General features: G+C 37.8%; 1 protein-coding gene and 1 pseudogene across 4 annotated transcripts in view; one reads left to right on the plus strand and one right to left on the minus strand.

Annotated features, from left to right (window-relative positions):
• The window catches only part of SLC35F4 (solute carrier family 35 member F4), a 294,422-nt gene that overhangs the window by 67,078 nt on the left and 212,877 nt on the right, over window positions 1-14,467 (minus strand). The gene's annotated exons all lie outside the window — the stretch shown is intronic.
• LOC123574537 (uncharacterized) lies at window positions 3,214-3,968 on the plus strand (annotated as a pseudogene).

Below are 14,467 nucleotides of genomic sequence, written 5' to 3' on the forward strand. Positions count from 1 at the left end.
TGGGGGGTGGGGGGCTAGGGGAGGAATAACATTAGGAGAAATACCTAATGTAAATGACGGATTGATGGGTGCAGCAAACCACCATGGCATGTGTATAACTATGTAATAAACCTGCACGCTTTGCACATGTACCCCAGAACTTAAAGTATATTTTAAAAAGCAAACATAGCAATACTTTTCTTGAGAAATAAATCTGTAAAATGGCAAAAAAAAAAAAAAAAAAAAAAAAAAGTCCGGTCACGTAGAAAGCACCAGCAATGTCTTTTTTTATACAACTCACAAATGGGAAGACGTATGTGCTCTGGTAGGAGTTCTTTACCTGGGATGCAGGGACATCTGGGGACTTCAGAAGGTCCCAAAACACTGTAAAACTATATCAAAAAATTATGTGTACATGCATATTACTGTAGAGATGGTCCATAACTTAAATTGCATACTCAACGAGGAATCCGTGTCCCCCAAAAGTTCACGAGCCAGAACTCGATAGCACACGATAATTGCTAAAAAATATTAGAGCTGGAAGGAACTTTAGAGATTCTCTCATTCAAAGTATTAGAAACATGAAGTATTCACTTGTGGATTGGGAAATGGAGGTACAATCCATCATATTCAAACTAAATATGTTCTCAGGCAAGAACATCAAAGTGTGGCAGCACATAGTTTGGTTAACAGAAAGCTAATTTAAAGAAGAAATTCAAAATGGTAATGACTGATAATTAGAGTGATATTTCTAAAGAGGTATGTAGAGTTTTCCCTTTTGGAAAGCGTTTTTTAAGAAAAATCTGAGGTATTATTTACTGTAGTTGAGTTCCTGGTTAAAGGTAAGAGACAATGTGGCACTGTAGCCCTCAAATGCTCCTACTTCTTCTCTTTCCTGGTCTATAGTAACTCCAATAAATGAAATTCACAAGTCTATCCAAGGGCGAAGGCAACATATGATCTTGTATATAAAGTTCACATTTTACATTTAAATTGTATGTTTACTTTTTCAGCCTTGTCAACTAGAAGTAATGGAAGACTTCAGATCCTGTAACTTGTTTTAAGATGAACAGAACATAAAGTCCCATTATTTGGGATGGAAGTATTTTATATTTTGTGATCATCTGGACAAAGCCCAGATTGGCATTTATCTTCGTAGTCTCAAAAATGGGTTTGGTAAATGTATTTAGAGTAGAGAAACAAGATTGAGGAAGAATGCTTAACCTGCCAGTCCCTGTTGCAAGCATTAATCTGTGTATCAAACACTAGCGGTTAATATGCTGTCTAGCAAACACATTTATTCCTCGGACCAGGTCTAAACAAAACATTGTTAGCTAATTGCTTATGGAATTGTACTTACTTTAAATAATTCAACCGTGTTTTTAAAAAGAAGTATTATTTAGCTAAAAATTCACATAGCTATGCTGGGCTTTTGGCCTGATTGGTTTGTTTTATTATTATTCATCATAAAAGTCAAATGATCACAGCCTCTTAGATGAACCCAAGAAATAATATAGCAGAAACTACCTGACTATTCATTCTTGAATACAATATTCATAAAGCCACTTGCGGTAAAATTCTAATTTGTTCCTGCATTAAATAAAAATGTTATCAATTTATAAAACCTTATGTTTAAACAAGTGAATGATAGTGTTTTTAAAAAAGAGAAATTTAAATCCTTCCTTTTTTTAATGCTTTAAATGTTTTAGTCTTTAAGATTGAATGTTAGTCAATGTCTCTGAGTCCAAAAGACTGACAATTTCATTCCAATGTTGCTGTTTTCCCCTTTATTCTTTAGAATTGGGCTCAGCCTCAGCTGAGTTGGAATGTCCATTAGGCTGATAAAGATCTCAATTCAGCTATGTAGAAAAATATACATTTTATTCGATTCCTTTTGTGTTCCTTTATTTCCTCAAATGCTTGATTCTTCTATAGAATTCTTTCTTTATATCATTTCCTTGTCTACATACATTTTTGGAGAACAGCAGCTACCTAAATTACTGAAATATTAGCAAAGTCAAAGAGATGGAAACGTCTTAAACACAATAATTAGAGTTTGGGCTCCAAATAAACTACCTGATATGTAAATAAGTCAAATCAAGGCAACTTTAAAAAATTTTTCTCTTTTAGGGACTCTGAAAAATTTCCCTAAAGTAATTTTCATTTCAAAACTGCCAAGTGTACCAGTAAAAGTCATAATTAGGCAACAGGTCATTTCAGCTGTATCTCATGATTTCCCCAGAGAATAAACAGTGATGATAACAGTGAGCACAAGAAGCATAAAACCAGCCACACGGAGAAGGGCAAATGCCCAGGAAAACAGCAGTTACCATCGGATACAGGTGAGTTTTGTTCAGAGACATGGTCGGATGCTAAGGGCACCACTCTTGCAGAATGTTTCTTCATCTTTTGAAATGATTTGTCTTGTTCTCAGTGCTTCCTTTGACTTTGTTTTGAGTATCCTGTTCTGTAGCACACACTCTGCTGTGGCTGGTGTCTAGATGCTGTTCTGCGAATGTTGCTGAAAGCTGCAAGGACTGGTTTGCTGTCTCCCTGGGAGACTATTTGCCCCGCATTCAAGCAATGTTTGACCTCCTCTAAAAATTTTTTTTAAAAAATCAATTGTGAGGCACAGTGGGAAACTGAAAAATGAAAGGAGAAATAAAGACTGTTTTCCACTTAAAGTGCAGCAGAGTTGCTGGACTGAAGCATTGCTTTACTAAAGATATATATAAATGTAAATGTGACTAACGCACAGAATTTCCATGGTGCAACCAGAAGGAAGAACATACAAAAATATCTTCCAGAAAAATGTTGAGTTTAGTGCACAAATCACATGAAAAGACTGTGATGTCACGGTATACACTGATTTTGATGAAGGGTGATTTAGTCATGCCATATAGAAACTTCAAGGTTAAAATGTGTCCATAAATAGAAAAGAAACAGTTTTCTCATTGAATGGTCACAGAAATTAGCACTATATACACATCAATGTATTCAAGATCAACACACATAGATCTGTATAGTTGCTAGATATGTGGGCACATAAGACAGGAACCCAGGAAGGAGGGACAGAGCTCAGGAGCATGAATGAGAGATTACAACTGTATGATTGTAGATGAGAAGTGGGAGTGGAGGATTGGCAGCTGGAGCTGCAGACAGTTTGCTGAGACTGTTAGTGCTCTAGGCTGAGACTTACACTGCCGCCATGTCCTGCTGCCGGTATCCCTGAACATGTCTCTCTTCTTCGGGAACATGGCCAGTGACACCAGGTATGAAGATTTACAGCATGAACTTGGTCATTATGGTCCTATAGTTGATGTGTATGTTTCGCTTGGTTTCTACATTTGCTGTCCAAGAGGATTTGCTTATGTTCAATTTGGGGATGTTTGTGATGGTGAAGACGCTTTACATAATTATGACAGCAAGTGGATTTGTGGATGGCAGATTAAAATAAAGTTTGCCTAGGGGGATCAGAAGACACTAAATCAGATGAAAGCCAAGGAAGGGAGGAATGTGTACAGTTCTTCATGCAATGATGATTATGACAGATATAGACATTCTAGAAGCCAAAGTTGTGAAAGAAGGAGATCAAGAATCTTCTGATTACAACTATAGAAAGTCGTATAGTCCTAGAAACAGTAGACCGACTGGAAGACCACACGTAGCAGAAGCCATTCTGAATATGATAGATTCAAAACCGAAATCAATCTTTTTCAAGATCTAAATCCAATTCAAGATCACGATCCAAGTCCCAGCCCAAGGAAGAAATGAAGGTTGAATCACATTCTAGGTCTGCATCTCACACCAAAACTAGAGGCACCTCAAAAATAGATTCCAAAACACATTATAAGTCTGGCTCAAGATATGAAAAGGAATTAGGGAAAAAAGAACCACCTACATCCAAATCTCAGTCGAAGTCACAGTCTATGTCTAGGTCAAAATCTATATCAAGGTCTTGGACTAGTCCTGTGTTCACTGGCCACTGATAATATAAGCCATGATCATTTTTAGGCGTGTATCATTCACTTATTCATAGTTTGGTTTACCTAAATTATCAGGAATACAGTGTTGCAATTATGATTACAAAGACACTTGTTAGTTTTCCCTGTACCAGGCAATGATCACAATCAAAATGATATGCTATTGAGAAGCCACTCTTAAGAGTCAAGTTTGTTTAATGTTATGGGCCGCTACCAATTTGTGGTGTCTCTATATATTTTTGTAAAGATTCCCATTTTTTATGCTTGAAGTATTTGGTGAAAAGATGTGGTTGACCATAATTTGCAACATTATTTTATTACAAATAAACTTTCATATTTGTATTTGGTAGAATTGTTAACCTAGAAATGTAGCTTGCTAATAAGAATGACAGAAAAGTGAAGTCGTAGCTACAGTACAATACTGACTGCTCAGACACATTTAGGTTCAGGGCGGACCTTTATGTCTTGTCAAGATATCTATGCCCATGATAATTATTTATGATGAAGTGTGGATTAGTTCTTTTGTTAACCCCACTGTCTTAGGGAATCATGCCAACTGGCTTACGTAGTATTTTCAGGGAGACTGAGTTTTTGACTGAAATGTGGAGGCTTCACTGCTTTTTTCTGGTTCCTATGAAGATTTGGAACATAGACAACATCAAAAAAACTCACCTTAAAATGGCAAAAATAATTTTAAAGGGAAAAAATGTTCTTATATATATTATATATAATATATATATAATGTTCTTATGTATATTATAAAGTTTAAGGAGCATTGTTGATCATAATATTGCTTAGTTTTCTTACAGCTGTTGGAAGCAAGCTTTGTGTGTTCATAGTGTAAAAGAACTGAAATTTTGATGCTTACAGCACGGGCCTGTGCATTTCTATCAAAATTTGCCTGCCTTGTTATGAGGGAGGTTTGCTTTTCCCACCTCAGTTTATTTAATATGAGGCAAGTTGAAAGACAACACTCATTCTAGGTGATTCTGTGGTACCATGAAATTTAAAGTAATTTTGGAAAGAGGATTAGTCAGTTTTAAGCAAGAGTCACATCTTCTGAGTTTTTGATTATCAATATAGTAACTGACTAAAAATGAAGAAGTAATATCCTTAACCATTTGTAATTTCTAGTATTTCTCCAAAAGATCATTTTGGGGACAAAAGTGACTTGACATGTCCAATCTCATTTCTGAATAAAAAGCTAAAATTAAAAAAAATCTCAGATTGCTTGCTTACAGATATAAGTAAGAATTATCACAGAGAAACGATTCCTTTAAGAGGATTACTTTTTTCAATTTTGGTTTTAGTAATCTAGGCTTTGCCTACAAAGAACAAAACAATGGTTCTGAAATACTGTTGTGGAATGTGTTTAAAGGATTGATTCTAGAACCTTTGTATATTTGATAGTATTTCTAACTTTCATTTTTTTACTGTTTGTAGTCAGTGTTCATGTTCTGCTATGTAATCATTTATATGCATGTTTAATTTTTTTTAGATTATCCTGGATGTATAAACAACAAAAAGTCTATTTAAAACTGTAGCAGTAGTTTGCAGTTCTAGCAAAGAGGAAAGTTGTGGGGTTAAATTTTGTATTTTCTCTCTTATAGAAGCTTCTAGAACGGTATTTTTGTACATTCTTTTTAACAAATATTGTGTACAACCTTTAAAACATGAATGTCTGGATCAAAACAGGATCCAGCTTATTTTATGCTTGCTGTAAATTAAGCAAACATGCTATAGTAAAAACAAAATGAGGGAAGAAAAAGAGTAGATGAGGAGTCACAGGGAGAGCTCACAGGAGGTAAAGAAAGGCAGGCCTTCAAGGATCCCTGAAGAATACTAACTTCTTAAAAAATAGACTGTATTTTTTAGAGCAGCTTTAGGTTCACAGCAAAATTGAGAACGTTCGGATATTTCCCACATATTTCCTGCCCCCACACATGCATAGCCTCCCCCATTACCGACATCCCTCCCACAGTGGCATGTTGATTACAATTGATGAACCTACACGGACACTGCATTATCACCCAAGGCCATCGTTCACATTAGGGTTCACTCTTGGTGTCATACATTTCATAGCTGTTTTTTTTTTAATCTTTTTTTTTTGACAGTCTCACTCTGTTGCCCAGGCTGGAGCTCAGTGGTGTGATCTTGGCTCACTGCAAACTCCAACTATGGGCTTTGGACAAATTTATAATGACATGTATCCACCATTGGAGTATCATACAGAGTACTTTCACTTCCCTAAAAATCCTCTATGCTTTGCCTCCCTCCCTCTCCATCCCTCCCTCCCTTCAATCTATGACAACCACTCATCTTTTCACTGTCTCAATTACTTTGCCTTTTCCAGAATGTCATATCGTTGGAATCATACTGTATACAGCCTTTTCAGAATTGGCTTTTTTCACTTAGTAATGTGCATTTAAGTTTCCTCTATGTCATTTCATAACCTGATAGCTCATTTCTTTTTAACACTCAATAATATTCCAATGTCTGCATGTACCACAGTTTATCCATTCACCTGTGAGAGGACATCTCGATTGCATCTAAGTCTGGGCAATTATGAAGAAAGCTGCTCTAACTATCCATGTGCAGGATTTTTTGCAGACATAAGTTTTCAACTCCTTTGAATGAACACCAAGGAGTGAGACTACTGAATTGTAAGGTAAGAGTATATTTAGCTTTGTAAGAAACTGTCAAATTATCTTCCAAAGGTGCTATACCATTTTGCATTTCCACTACAATAATTCAGAATTCCTGTTGCTCCACATGCTCTCCAGCATTTGATGTTGTCAGTGTTCTGATTTGGGCCATTCTAATAGATATGTAGTGGTATCTCATTGCTCTAATTGGTATTTCCCTGATGACAGGTGATGTGAAAGAATACTAACTTTTAAAAAACTTTTTATTTTGAAATAATTTGAGACTCACATAAAAGTTGCAAAACTTGTGCAGAGACTTCCCATGTACCCTTCACCCAGAATTTTATCACATATATAGATTTGTGTAACCACCACCATAGTAAGATATAGAACAGTTTCATCACCCCCAAACTCTCTCATGCTTTCTCTTTTTAGTCTCCTTCCTCTGTCCCAGCCCTTGACAACTACCTATCTATTCTCTATCACTATATGTCATTTTGAAACCATTATAGAAATTAAACCACACAGTATATAACATTTTGAGATTGGCTTTCTTCACTCAGCATAATGCCCTGAGATGTATACAAGTTGTGTGTATCAATCGTTGTTTCTGTTTATCGTGGAGCAGTATTCCACAGTATGAATCTACTATGGACAGAATGCTAAATTTAAGGGACTAAGAGCAGAAAAGGAGCCCGCATATGAGAATGAGAAAGATGGAACCAGAAAAGGGGATGTAGGAGAGTTAGAATCCAGCAATAGAGGAAGGTAGTGCTTCAAGGAGAATGATGTGCTCAGCTATGTTAAAGTTGTAAAATGAGATAAGGACCAAGAATTTAGCAGCAACAACCACAACCAGCCATGTACTGAGCACCCACCAGGTGCTAGGAATGTGCTAGGCTCTGGGATAAAATGAGACATGTTCCTGCTCTCATGGAGTCTAAAGAGGCAGGTGAAACTAATCACCTATCTCACTAATAAAATGTAAGTGGTGATAAGTACGGTTGAAGGCAAGAGAATAGTGCTACGAAGATGTATAACAGAAGGATGTGGCCTTATCTAGAGTACATCCCCTCCTTCCTTCCTTTATTCTTTCATTTACTGTACCAAATTTGAGTGTCTACTGTGTGCCAGCTCTGTGCTCAGTCATGTAAACACATGTGGGCAAGATTCTTATGTTCATGGTGCTTTAGAGTGTGGGAGTGACGTTTGAACTGAAAGATATGAATGACAAGAAGGAGTGAAGTGGGTGGAGTATGGCAGGTGGCAGCAGCATCATTCATTGGAAAAACTGGGAAGACTCCTGTGTGGCTGGAATTCAGTGAGTGAGCGAGGAATTCACAGGTGAGATAAACCTGTAGAGGCAGGCAGGGGCCAGATGCTGCCTCAGGCCATGGGGTGAGCTTCGGATTTTTTCCCCCTAATTCAAAGCTATTGCATGGTTTTAAGCAAGAAACCTGCTGATTTTGTTTGTAGTTTTAAAAGATCACTGTGGTAACTGTGTGGAGAATGGACCAGGATGGAGAAGAGACTTCAGGTGAAAGACAGTGGCTTCACCTAGAGCAGTGAGGTGGAGATGAAGACAAGTAGCTAGAGCTGAAACAGTTTCGGACACAGACATAACAAGCTTTGATGATGGATTATCCGATCCAAGTCAGGAAAGGGATAGAGGCAGAAGATGAGGGATCAGAAGTGCTAAGAAAACCCCCTTGGCTGGTTGCGGCTTATGCCTGTAACCCCAGGAGGCTGAGGCAGGAGGATCACTTGAGGCCAGGAGTTCAAGACCAACCTGGGCATCATAGTGAAACTCTGTACCCACCAAAAGGAAGTTAGTAAGGTGTGATGGCATGCACCTATCGTCCTAGCTACTTGGGAGGCTAAGGCGGGAGGATTGCTTGAGCTCAGGAGTTTGAGGCTGCAGTGAGTTATGATCATGCCATTGCACTATAGACTGGGTGATAAAGCAAGACTCTTTCTCAAAAAAAAAAAAAAAAAAAAAACCCAAATATCTGGCTTTTGCAACTGGGTGGATATTTTTGTCCTTTCCTGAACAATAGGAGAAAAACAACTACGGGAGAGAGAGGAGTACTCACTGAATTGCGGAGAGGGGTGGGAGGGAGACTAAGCAGCTCATTTCAGATGTGTTAAGTTTGAGAAATATATTACATCCAAGTGGGGATGTCAAAAAGGCCGTTAGACTGTGCAGTCTGTTGCTCAGAAGATAACACTGGGCTAGAGAAATATGAGAATAGTCAGCTGAGAGATGTTTAATTGTCACAGGGTTGGGTGACATGAGCTAACACACAGCACTACAAGAGGAACCAGCACTGAACTCCAAGGCCACCAACATTTAGATGTGAGGTTAAGATGAAGCCAGTAAAGGAGACAGATGCTTAATTAATAAGCATCTGCAAAACTAAAATTCAGGAAGGCCTCAAGAATGGCAACTTAATATGTCAAACTTGAAATGCCACAAGAAATTATTTTCCAGGAATTACAAACATATTCTTGGAAGCTAATGAGCTGTTTTGATTTCTGAGAACAAATTTAAATAAGTTTGAGAAATTGCATCAAACAATTTATGCCAGTGTATGTAATTACGCCAACACATATGGCACCTAAAAACCACTCACTACTTCAACAGCATGTGAAAATGTTAGCAAAGCAAGGGAAAATGGAGCCTTAACTCACAACTTCCTGGCTACACCAGGTGAAGTAAAAGAGCTTTTACTTCCATTCAGGGTCTTACTGTTGATTGGCTGGAGTAGGTTTTGTATGCTGTTAATAGGTGGCTTTAGGAAAATTATCTGGAACTGCCACAGCGATCCAGTGTTTGCTTCACAATCTCCAACTTAGACAATGGAGACATTAAGAGAGCAGGAGAACCAGTAGGAGTTAAACGCAGTTTAATTCTCTGCAGAAACCCAACCAAGCTTAAACACGGGGCGCTGACTCCTCCAGGTGGAAATGGGAACAGCCTGATGGGAACTGTTTTCAGGACACTGGATTTACTTACTAAACGTGTAGGCCTCACTAACATGTTTTTGAAAACTTATGTTCTACTCTTTATTGCAGAGGTTGCACTGAAAATACCATGCACGGTAGCTCTACTCCTTGTGGGGTTTATAACACATTTGCAGCACACTTGTAGACTGCTTTAACAGCCAATAAGGAATGCTCATACACCCCACTCCATGTTATTCTTCCATTAATTAGTGAGGCAGTTACTATTATCTTTACTTAAGAGATGAGAAAAGCAAAGCTGAAAAAGCTTGATAAAAGCAATTTGTCATATGAACAACAGCTTTCCAAATAGATATTCTGCTGATTGCTTTATTCCAGAATTACGTATTAAACACTTGCTATGGGTCAGGGATTGTACTAAGATTTGGAAATATAAAAATAAGTTAGATAACGATTTCTGCTTGCAGTCTACTGATATTTTTGATGCATTTACCAGATAAAATCCCATGCTCTATGCCAGATAGACTTAGACTAAAATTATTTGTTGTTCATTTGATTCAAATTTAACTGAGCATACTAGTTTTCTATTTGCAAAATCTGGCAACCCTATACATTATTAGAGACTTTTTAATGAACCACCTAGGCCAACAAAGCCCTCCTTGTTATTTTTACATTGTAAAAAGTGACTCCAAATGCTTTATTTTACAGAAAAATTACAACTGCCAACAAAATGCAAGCCACAGGCTAGCGTTTGCTAACCACAGCATTAACCGCAGCAGAACCAGTCACAAGGTTCTAGTCAAGGAGAGCTTCATCCCTGAATGAATCATATGTAAAAGTGTTTTTTAGTTTATACAAAGAAGCTTTGCATATGTTATTTCATTGGACCTTAGAGCAATTGATCTTAATTCCAATTTATAGATGAGGAAACCAAGGCTTAGAGTGGCCAAGTGACTTTCTTGGGAGTGAAAAATAAATCCTGGGACTCTGAAACAAGTCAACAACCCGTCAACCTATAGAAAAAAGTGCCTCTTTTTCTATAGGATGCTGGATGCTGATGACAATAACAACAGCTGAAGTAGAATCTTAAGACTGAACTCCTCCTCCTTCAGTTTTGCATTGTGGAGAACAATGCAATCAGTGTCTTGTCCCTTGGATCCTAAAGTCAGAATGCGTCACCTAACCCCACCTGTAAAAGAGACCTCTCTGGAGGAAGCTGTTGCTGTGCTGTTGCCCAGCTCCTTGACCCTGTGGTGGCGATGGGAAGTGCTTCTCCCTGCAGTCTTACATATTTTATAAAGAAACACATGCAAATGGCCAAATACATAAAATGGGATCCTCTCCAAGGAAGGTTTAGCTAGGACTAATGTACTAGAAGCAGGCTCAATCTTCCAGGCTATTTGAAGGAGGTGCTAAAAGTTGCCTCTAAAAGGAATTACCACCATTAGACTGTACCATTTTACATATTCTAAATTACTGTTTTAATATAATGTAATACAAACATTATTACAAACACTGAGGAGACTAGGGCATGAAGCCACCTGGTTTCATATGAGAACTAAAAATAAAATCCAAAGCCCCTGACTGAATGAGCCCGTCTTGGCAAAAGGGACCCCAAAGAGATTAAAAACTGAGTCTTGGCCATGATGGGACGGGAGGTCAGACACACTTCCTTATACCCCGTCCCTTTTGCAGTTTAGACACAACTGACCAGCATTAATATTAAAATAGAGATTATAAGACAGATGGAATGCACTCTTTGTGGTAATAACAAATTATAAATGAGACCTATGGTCATACCGGGCAGCAGTTAAGCCACCTTCCCCTACATAAGAATAAACTATGTCCTAACTGCCACACGGTTTCTCTTTCTCTAGCAGCTAAACAAGCCTTGGCCTCCTGGTAAGCAATATTGAAACAATTGCAGCTCATCCACTAGCAGACTCTGAATAACTGACACCCTTATTCCACAAGCAATAGCTACAGCTTTGTTTGGATAGGACTGATTTCAGTAACTTTCTCCTGATAAGAGACCACTGACCATATACTGGTTCTGGCTGGTTTACTGAGGCTGCACACTGAGTGCCTTTATGTCCCTGTGTCACCTTCTGATGTATAGGGCCTAATCGTAATGCATTTAAAGGTTTAAGTCTCAGCCCCAGAGTGAACGTAGGTTGTATGTAACATGCATGTTTGTTCAGCCCACATATGTTAGGGGCCCCTCCGTGAATATTCATAGCTCTTCTTGTAAGCTGTTGAATACATAAATTTAGCCAATCCATTCAGCATAAATCTCCTGCGGCAACCCTTACTTCTTTGAAATGCTTGCTTCCAGTTTCAGCCAGAGGCCCACTTCCCAAACTGCAGGGTGCACCCTTTAAATATATAAAGTCTCCTTTCAAATTTGTAATTGTGTGATTTTTCAGTCGACATGTGTTTTATGGAACCAAATGGGACTAAAACAAGAATTAGCCCTTCTGACACAAGGAAGGCTACTACAGGAAAGGCAGGTGGCTGGAGGGAACAGATGTTACTCTTATGTGTCCCTAACCCCTTCCTCTGGATGACAGACATGATTTTCCCACAAGGAACCACCTCTCTTCCACCCTAAATCTATATGGTTTAGGTCAGAGGTCCCCAACTCCTATAGAATGCAAGCCTAGAGTTGGGGTCATCTTTGCCACATACACACAAAATGGAGAGAGACCAAGTGTTCATTCTTTCAAGCCTTACCTGAAGTCAAACATTTCCTGGACTTTTCGGTGTCATAAACCCCAAAATTCTGCCTTTTATTTCTGAGCCCCAGTTTGAGTTAGGAGTCTGTTACCTGTAAGTGAAGGCATTGGAACCATTTTAATGGCCCTAAACAAAAGAGGCTGATGACCTTTGACCTAATCAGCTAATGCCAGTATTTAGAAAACTATTTGAAAAGTAACCTCATTAGCTAAGTTAGATTAAGTCAATTAGAGTCTGAGCTAACAAGAGATAAAGAGAGATGACCCCATATTACTACACTGCCTGTTTTTTGCCCTAAATGTATCCTGCCTCATTAATGACACAAGATATCCCTCTTCTCATTCTTCTTTTGTGAAACCATTTTCTCATCTTCTTATAACTATGTGCATAAATTAAAAACACAGAATATTCATTGAGGATTCCCCATTTTCCCCACCCCTATGTTAGTATAGTGTTTTCTGCTTGGGATCAGCTAAGGTCTATAAAATTTTATGTTGGTTCATTATTATGTTCAGTTTGGGTTTACCAAAACACAAGAGCCATGGGCTCTGTATTCAAATAAAGGTCACATTTATTTGTTTCATTAGTGCCAGATACAATTTTAAAATATCACCAAGTGAAGCTCCCATAATTCCATATCAAAATAATTCCAGGACATTATTGCTTTCTTGGTGAGGGGCCCAGTACTTTATTAGGTGATGTGGCCGAGGACAAGGTATTCACCCCAATTTGTCCCATAAATGACAATTGTCTAAGTCTACTAGTCTACTAGTGCATAGGTCTACTAATCGTGAGTCTACTAGTATATCTAACTACTACAATTTATGGAGCAAAACTTCTGCCTTAGAAAGTTGGGCCTCACTGATGTTTGGAATAAAAAAGGGAAAACATGGGCTGATCTGTCCAGGATAACCATAAGAAACTCTTTTTAGCTTATGGTGCCCATCAACATCATGGTCATGTGTGACCATTATCTCACTTTTAGCTTCAAGAAACAAACTTTTCTTCAAAGCCAACAAAGACCTCTCCCTTTTTCTATATTAAACATTTCTCCTCTCCTCTCAATACAATATCTTCCTTTGACTATCACAACTTATATCCCGTAATAACTGACCTGGTCCCTAATCTAGAAAGGCAGGCACAAGAGGGAAGAGAGAGTTAAAGTTTCTCTCCGTTGGTCTCTGCTGGTTTCCTTATCTTCTGTAATGTGCTGTAAATGTTCCAGGAGGATCTGTGTGTTCCAACATCTTGACTTTATGGTGTTTCCAACGTACTGGCAACCAAAATTCTGTAAATCCCCACTGAATAGAGGAAAGATAAAGAATCTATCTCTATCCATCTAATTGTTAATCACAAAAAGTACTGACAAAAAAGAGATACAGAATTCCTCCAGACTTTAGAAAAGAAAAAGAAAATGTATAAAAACTTCAAGCCAAGAGAACACATGGGGCTTGAACCAATTGCAGACTTAGAGCTGTTTTCTACCTCTTAAATTGTGACTCAGAGTAACTCCCCTGTATTATTTTGGTACACATCTCCTACACTTAACAAATTCCAGCAACACCTTTTTACATGTGCCAAATAGTACTTCAAGAGCATTGAAAAGGATATTGTATTTGTTACTTATTCAATGAGGCATTATCTCCATTTTATGAATGAAAATACTGAGACTCAGAGAAGGTAAGTAAAATAACTGAGGTTATACAGCAAGTATTGTCACACAGAGCCCTGATATATCATTTTGGATAATATATTTCCATAAGTTTGGTTTATACAGATTATCTCTGTCAAAATAACACTTAGAAAAGATAATCACTTTTTATGTTCAGTCCTTAAAGAAAGCCACTTGGGGTGAGAAAAGAATTAGCTTAAATTTTACAAACAATATTAACATAAAAATAGAACTCAGATCTGATTGAAGGCAATTTATATAGCATGAACTTTATAAAATGATAGAAAATATAAGTTTATGTGAACTATAAATTAATTGATAAATAGTGGCTGACTCTGCACACCAATGTAATGGTTTTCTGGTCTTTTTAACAATTCATTTTTCTTGCTAGAAAGCATTACCACACAAAAGTGAAAATCAATACAATGTTATAAAGAAACAGTTGTTCTATAAACAAACGCTAACTAGCCTTAGAGAGAAAGCAAAGG

This window comes from Macaca fascicularis, chromosome 7 (genome assembly GCF_037993035.2).
Source record: "Macaca fascicularis isolate 582-1 chromosome 7, T2T-MFA8v1.1".
Lineage (NCBI taxonomy): Eukaryota > Metazoa > Chordata > Mammalia > Primates > Cercopithecidae > Macaca > Macaca fascicularis.